The 8,585-nt window shown below is 38.9% G+C and overlaps 1 pseudogene; it reads right to left on the bottom strand.

Moving 5' to 3' along the window:
- Positions 1–7,283: 7,283 nt before the first annotated feature.
- LOC100919899 lies at positions 7,284–8,302 on the bottom strand (annotated as a pseudogene).
- Positions 8,303–8,585: the final 283 nt, after the last annotated feature.

Genomic DNA, 8,585 nt, shown 5'->3' with positions numbered 1-8,585 from the left:
TACGTTCTCCATTCTTCTGGGGCTCAGCAGTTTACAATTTGTCTTTTACAAAATGCAAATCTACCAAACCACTTGCCAGCAAACAGGACAGAAAGGCCTATAAGGCTTACAGAAGATTCCCAGGTGTGTTGAAGGTGCAACACTCTGACTCCCTGTCCCAGCTCCTTGCCCCAGTTTCCCTGTGCTGCAGTCTGAGCTTGGCAGACTGTTCCCTTGCCTGATTGAAACAGGTCTGCTCTGAAGTTCTTTGAAGGAATCTTCTTCTGGAAATATGTACTACTCCAAACATTTGTGGATTCTTTGATTTCAAAACCAGTTTAGAGACTTAATCTGTTTTTGGTTTGAGAGAAAGTTAGAGGAGATTAGAGAGAGTTGTGTTTGCTCTCTTCCATCTTTACCCTTGCTTACTTCTCAAAGAAACTTGGTGTTTTGGGGTGATCCTCCTGCCTTAGAGTTAGCTGCCACAGCCCTTCCAATTGAGGAAGCCTCTAAACTCACCACTGGATTCAGAGCATTTTGGAAGCCAAAGGGCACCAGTGGCTGCTAGTGGGAGGCTTGCCAGATATCAGGCTCTCCTGCCAGACACTACTAGTGTCACACCCTTAACCCTGCCACTCTGCTCAACACTCAGTCTCATGACTTTGCAACTCAGGTGGTGAATGGTTTACAGAATACAGATGGTATTACAGATAATTTTCTTGGAACTAGGGAAAATATGAGAGTGGACAGCTATATAAATTTCAAATATGCTTTTCATATTTTGCACACTTATGGAATTATATGGAAAAAAAGGGGCCTTTTAATAGCAAAAAAAAAAATTCTCCTCTTAAATATCCAAATATCTTAAATATCTACAATTATTGCAAGCTGTCCATGGATCTAAAGACACCAGAAGAGAGATTCACATCAGGCCAAGGAGAACAGGCTTGCAGAGTTAGCTACCTGCACTGCTGCCCATTTGCCCCTGATCATGGCACCTTCACTTTCCCAGCTTCTTGGCTCTTACACCCCTTCATATAGCTCAGGGCAGAAGAAAGAGGACACACCCTTTCTCCTTCTGGGTGCTTTCAAACACCCTCAGGCCAGCTTCTAATCCCAGAGACAAGCCAGTGGGAACTTCTTTCTAGTCTGCCCAGCTCTTTGCAGAGCCACCATGGCCCAGCCTTCACTCCTCAAAAAACTCAACAGGTGGCTGAAGCACTTACAATTATTTATCATCTCCACCCTGCTTGGCAGCCTCAGTCTTCTGGGAAGAGGGAGCATCCTCAAGCAGAGTCCTGACTAAATTAATGTCTGAGACTCCAGAGAATTGGGTACAAAGGTTTCTTCTGCTGGACTCTTGAACTTCTCTTCTGCAGGATTCTTGGAAACATACTTGAAAGAGAAGGGTGAAATTGCCTGTGTCCTTCTCTCCCTCACTCTAGTTTTCTCTCCCAGTATTTCCCACTTTTTCCAGGTGTACCTTTAACAACTCCCCAAGGATGACATCTTTGCTCCTAGTATTTTCTCCCCAGCTCTGTTGATGTCACTCTTTGGGCCCCCACCAGTGGGGAGATAACTCCTTAGTCCTTAGGCTGGGGAAATGCATGGGCAATGGGGGCAGCAGGATTGTTGGGTGTGCCCTCAGCATCCCCAGGGAAGCCCACATAAGTGAACTGATGCACTATTTCCAAAGGCCCCTTTCCCAAATGTCACCATCCCCACTCTGGATGCTGCCCCATTTGCACTATCTCCCCCTCAAGGGAATAACTTTAACCCGACTATCCCCTGTTTTCTTGCCAGAAAGGATCCCTTACCCACTAATTGTAGGATATCCATTCCAAAATTATTCTGGCAAATTCACTTATAATGCTTCTCTACCACCTTCCTTGAAGCTTCTTCATGACCTCCTGGGAACTATTTGTTCCTCCAGACTCCAAGTTATGAACTTTCCACCATTGGCTAACTGATCCTGCACCTCTCTGAATGCTGCTGCTGCCATCTTCAAGTCATGTGTCTCCCCTCCTCAGTCTGGACCCCATTAGGCAGGGACAGCTCTACTCCCCTTATCACCCTGAAGCAGCTCCAGAAGATGAGACCTCTGTCCCTTTGTCCCAAGTGAATTTGTGTCCAACTGAGAGAAAAAATATGATGTAGGGGAGTCAGCAGTGATTCTGAAGCCCTTTTACCTAAGAATGTTCTTGTCTGTCAGTGATGGTGAAAATCCTATGGCCTAGGAATATATTACTCTTTGCCTGTCAATAATTATAAAATGTAATAATATTTCTTCTGTTAGATTTAGGGAAGATATATTAGTGATCCTGAAGCCCTCTGACCTTGTTCTAACAATCTGTCAATGATTTCAAAGTCTTCTGGCCTTAGAATAGTCTTACAAACATGATTGACTGTCAGATAGATAATCTGTTAGTCAGTAATGACCAAGTTCCTGAGATCATCCCTCAAACCTACCTGAAAATTAGTAAATAAGTAACATGAAGCTCTGATCTAATTTTGTGTAGATCTATCCCCTTCTCTCAGATCCCTTCCTAATTTCTTTTGGAACTTAGCCTACTTGTAATGGTTTTACAATTACATATAAACTTTGCCCCTTGAGTAAAAAATGGATTCAGGCCTGCAAATTCTTTTGAGATGCCTTGTGACATCAGTCTACACCCCAAACTTTTGGGGTCCCCTTACCAACCTCAACAATGTCAATATGTACATTAAATGCTAATAAATATATAACAAATTTTACTATTTTAAGATAAGTTTTGTACAAAATAAATAGAAATAGAAATTATAATACTGTCTTCCTAAACTCTACTGGCCCTCACAGTCCCTCCCTGGGATGTATCCACCACACTTTGGAGACCAGTGTGCTAGTGTAAGGTGGTCAGAACCTTTTCCTGATAAATGTAGGTTGATAGCTCTTGTCATAATAGAACTAGCTGACAAAAAAGCCAGGCAGAGTCTCCAGGATAAGATCATCTTTTCTTTTCAAGCTTCATCCCTAGGATAAGAAAATCCTTTATTAAAGATATCTAGTGAATTTAGGTTTATATATACCACTTAGCAGCAAATTAATTTGAGCTGAAATAAAAGGTAACAAAAGAAAGCAAAATCATAATTCACTATCTATCTGGCCTGCATTTCTACCTTTATTTTGCATATCTATTACCAATAAAGTCAGTTGATTTGGTGCTTTTTCTTGGCCAGTGGAATATTTCATTGTCTACCTACAAATTCTTAAAGAGATATTTAGCATACGTCACAAAAGAGAAGCTATGATTTCAAAGAGCCAATATGCCTTCATCAAGAATAGATCATGTCAAAAAAATTGAAAATTGAGAGGAAGCAAATCAATAGGAGAATGGCTGAACAAATTGCAGTGTATCATTATGATGGAATAATATTGTGCTATAAGAAATGATAAGCAGTATGTTCTCAGAAAAACCTGGAAAGACTTATATGAATTGATGCAAAATGAAATGAGTCGAACCAGTATAACATTGTGCACACTATCAGCGATACTATAAGATTATTAACTATGAAAGAATTAGCTATTTCCAGCAATTCGATAATCCAAGACAATTCTGATGGACTTATAGTGAAAGAGAAAGAATTGATGAAATCTGAATATAGATCAAGGCATTCTATTTTTCACTTTCTTCATTTTTCTTGGGCTTTTTTTTGGTCTATGTTTTCTTTTACAACATGACCAATATGGAAATATATTTAGCTTGAATACATATGTATAACCTATACCAAATTGCTTACTTTCTCAGTGGGGGAAGAAGGGAAATGCAAGAAAGGAAGGGAAGAATTTGGAACTCAAAACTTTAAAAACAAGTGTTAAAAATTGATATTATACTGTAAATTAATTTTACATGTAAATAAAATGTTTAATAAATAATTTAAATTTTAAAATAGGCCATGTCGAACTAACATTATTTATTTTTTCTTGGGATTTACTGGATTGGTAAATAAGGAAAATATTGATATAGTTTACTTGGGTTTTAGTAAGACAGTTGACATTATCTCTCAGGATATTCTTGTGAAAATTATGAGACTGGGGCTAAATGATAGCACAATTAGGTGGATTTTGAATTGGATTCATGATTGGCTCCAAAAAGAAATTTTTAATGATTTATGCCAATTGGGAAGAAAACCTCCAATGGAGTATTCTTAGGGATCTCTCCTTGGCTCTGTACTATTTTGTGATTGTTCAGTGATGTCTGACTCTTTGTGATCCTGTTTGGGATTTCCTTGGTAAAGATACTGAAGTGGTTTGTCATTTCCTTCTTCTCCTCATTTTACAGATGAGGAAACTGAGGCAAATGGTTAAGTGATTTGCCCAGAGTCACATAGCTAATAAGTATCTGAGGTCACATTTGAACTCAGATCCTCCTGAAACTAGGCCCAATGCTGTATGTACTGTATCACCTGGCTATCCGGTAGGACTTAGCATTTTTTTCCTTAAAGATGGATGATAATAATAGTTAGCACTTATATAGAACTCAGAAAGACTTGAGTTCAAATCTGGCCTCAGATACTTACTAGCTCCGTGATCCTAAGCAAGTCACTTAATCCTGTTTGGCTCAGCTTCTTCATCTATAAAATGAGCTGGAGAAGAAAATGGTAAACCATTCCAGTATCTTTGTCAAGAAAACCCCAAATGAAATAATAAAAAGTGAGAATACAACCAAAATGACTAAACAACAACAACAAAGAAAGTTTGTACTTTTTCTCCTTGACCCCAGTGGGGCAGAAGTATAGCCTAAAGACAGAAAAATGCAAAGACAAATCTAGATTTGATGCAAGGAAGAATTTGTTAATAATCATATCAAAAATGATATGAACTACATTGAAGGGTAGGAGATTTCCCCACACACAGTCAGGGATACTTGGATACTTTATTTTGGTTTTATTTTTAGTTGTTTTTTTAAGGCAATTAGGCTTAACTGACTTGCCCAGAGTCAAACAGCCAGTGTCTGAGGTCAAATTTGTACTTAGATCCTCTTGATTCCAGAGCTGATACTCTATCCATTGCACTACCTAAATGCTCTCAATAAATGTTTAACAACCAGATTTCTGGGGGGAAAATATATGCAACACATCCTTTTAAGTTCAATATGCATTATTAACATTTTCTCTGTTGCTTTTCTAAGTCTAGAAATCAACAGAACAATTAATCAAACCCTGATTTATAATATTTATTGATTTCTGAGGGATAAACGTTCAAACTGAAAATTTAACAATGTGCTCTCATTAACATTTATAACCTAGTTCCAGAATAACACAGCCTATCACCTTTAAGCAAAGAATGGATGAAACTTTGTCATGGACATTGTAGAATAGATTTTTGTTCAGGAATAGGATGGACTAGATGCCCTTTGAGATCCCTTTTAAAAATAATATTCTGAGATTGACCTGACCTATTTTGTAGTTGTCTCACCTTCGTAGTGACATTTTAAGATGGGATGTACATTTCTGCCTGCCTTGATAACGATAATGTTTTGGGACTGCATTCCCTTAGTTTTCATTGCTTCTCTCTGCCTGTCTCTTTTTTATTGCCCATCTTATGCAATGCCATCTTTGCATTTGCCCCACTAATATTAAAACTGAGACATCTAAATGATGCAAAATCAGAAAAGACCAAAGTACAAAGTAGGATTTTTCTCAAGGAGGAGAAAGGAAGAACAGTAATCACATCTATTGTCATTGCTGCCCTGGTCTTCAATTTAGATAAATTGCTCATCAGGCTGAACACAACAGGAACCTGTTGTGTACAGGTCCCTGCATCCTCCCTCCACCAACTCTTTTCTCAGAGCAGCAACAAAGGCAGAAATCAGTGAATTCTGTAGAAAGTTTTTTTTTTTGTTTTGTTTTTTTTTACAACTTGTGTCTTAACCTGCATCCTCCATGGTATGATCACATAGCCACATTGTAGAGCTACAAGAGATAGAATCAAGGCAGATGAGAGGGAGGTGTATTTGAATATCTGTAAACTCTCATCAAAAGTAACAGAAACGGACAAAAACAACCACTTACAAGGTACAGGGTACACATGCATACATGGCACTCACACAGTAAGCGAGGGATCTGGACTGTGTACCCTTCTTGTGACCTAAAGCACAGTGTTATTCCTACTATACCATGCTGCTTCCTGACAGATTTGTCACGTGGAGTGGCAAGCATAAATTGGTCCCCCCATCCCTACAAATTCTATCAGGCTTGCACAATGGAAATTTTCCCAGCCTGCTTTGTGGATATTTCCCTATCCTTGGAAGAACCTTAGGACTCCTTAACAGAGATCTGCCTTCCTCTTCTTCTTCCCCTTTTCTTTCCTCTCTCCCTTATTCCCCCCACCCCCAACCCTTCCCTCTGTCCACATAGTTATAGTGATATCTGGAGTGTTCTGTCTAAAGGAACATAAATTTAGATCAGGATACTTTACAAAATGTCTTGAGATTTAAGTGCTGTATTTCTTTCTTAAGGACCATGTCTTAACCCAGATCATTCTGCCTCTCATTGATTGGACAACAACAGGTCCCAGACAAGCCTGTGGGATCATTGTTTGAGCCTTGATTGACTCAGAGTCAATCTAAATAGCAATTGTTTCTGTTTTGGCCAAAAACCCTGAGGGTCCTCCCCTCCAGGTTTTTTTTTTTTTTTTTTTTTTTGACTGTGTAAAAGAGGCCATTTTCCTTGAAAGGACCCTCAGGAGTCATCTAATTCAAATTGTTCATTTTCCAGAAGAGAAAAGCGGAGACCCATCTTTTCAACAATCAAGTGATTTAGGACAAGTCCAGTAGATTTGTGATGGAAAGAGCCATCTCCATCCAGAAAGAGAACTATGGGGATTGAATGTAGATCTCAACATAGTATTTGCACCTTTTTTGTTGTTTGATTGCTTTTTTTCTTTCTCATTTTTTCCCTTTTTGATATGATTTTTCTTGTACAATATAATAAATATAGAAATATATATAGAAGAATTGCACATGTTTAACATATATTGGATTGCATGTATCACAAATTAAAAGCTACTATTAAAAATTATTTTTAAAGACATGGGAGCTTTTCTTTATTGTAACTTCCAAAATAATAAATACAACCATAACTAATTTTTGTGAGTAATTTTTGTGGTAACATTCTAAATTGTAATCCACTTTTTTAAAAAAAGCAATTTCTCTTCTGAAGTTAACTGTAAAAATTCTTTCACTTAGAGAAGACAGCATCTGAAGTTTAATTAGATGAAATAAAGCAATTTCTAGAGTTATTAAGGGTTGCTAGACTCTTAAAAACTAGTCAAGAAGACTAAGGTCAATGTGAAAGTAGACATAAGGAAAATAATCTTGGTTATTTAATTGTAATCCAAGAATATCCCCAGCAGCATCCAATATACGTGCTGCTGCAACTTCATCCACGTTTTTGAAGACTGAGTTTAGAAACTCTCTTAAATATTTTGTGGTCTTGTGGGGTTGTAAAAGCACTGCCTGAAAATTCACAGTAGTTCATGCCTTAGCACAGATTCAACAAATACTTTCAAAACTAAGTGAATCCAGGCAATAAATGCTTCACTGAAATTCACCTTGAGCCAGTGCAAAAAGGGGTCCACATTGTCCCCTTTCAGAGAGTAATTTAGTTATCTTTTCTCTTTCAGATTTAATTTCTTTTTCATCATAGAAAAATTCAGCAATCAGTTTGGTTGATCGAGGTACTATCATGTCTGAGAGAGATTTATATCGTTTTTACCAATGTGAATAGTTTGGTTTTGTAACTATCAGCAGCAAAGTGATGAGATACTTCGAATCTAGAGCAAATTCTTTGTTCACAATAACAGCTAATGTCCCACTGAAGAGGTTTCCCATGGATTTCTTTTCCAAATTTCCTTTCAGTGTTGTAGGCAGCTGTTCGAGCTTTCAGGTCTTTTTCTATTTGTGCCAGTTGCTTTGCTAACATGTCCACTACGACCACAAGCGGCTGCTTGACAGGATACTTGACCACCATTCAAATCGGGCCACAAAAGAAGTTAAGTGAACTTCATTGGCCAACAGGTTCTCATGAACTTTGCCCTCTGCATCTTCCATAACTTCTACTACCTCTGAGACATTTTCTTTATAAGACTTTCAGCAAAGATATCAATTTCCCCCAACTCATCTGAGAGACCAAGAGAATCCACGGTCCCCACCTTGAAATCGGGAATGGCAAATTTAGTGTTGTGGGATAGATTAGACTTGCAGGTTACTGTGTTTATCCGTTTCAGAGGCTGTAAATTCACCTTATCTCCAGGGGCACAAATCTGCCAAAATTCCGATGACATGTTTTAAGTCTTTCCTTTTAGTCAAGGTTAACTGTCGTAGGATGAAGGACCCTCGCATTCTAGGGTGCGTCGGAAAGTCTGAGGGCAGGGAGCCTGGAGACGAGAGCTCCGATTCGGGACAATGAGTAAGATCCGCCTGTGGTGTGGGTACCTCCGCTCCTTCGTGAAATCGCTTTGGGCACTGCTGGGGACCGAACTGGGAAGCGGTGGACTGCCTCCCGCTGCTGGCTGCAGGGCTCGCTGGAGGGCAGGAGATATCTCCTTTGCCCAGATCAGTCCCTGG

The sequence above is a fragment of the Sarcophilus harrisii genome, chromosome 2 (genome assembly GCF_902635505.1).
Source record: "Sarcophilus harrisii chromosome 2, mSarHar1.11, whole genome shotgun sequence".
NCBI lineage: Eukaryota > Metazoa > Chordata > Mammalia > Dasyuromorphia > Dasyuridae > Sarcophilus > Sarcophilus harrisii.
Note: the sequence above shows the minus strand (reverse complement) of the source record. Positions and strands in the feature narration are given on the sequence as shown.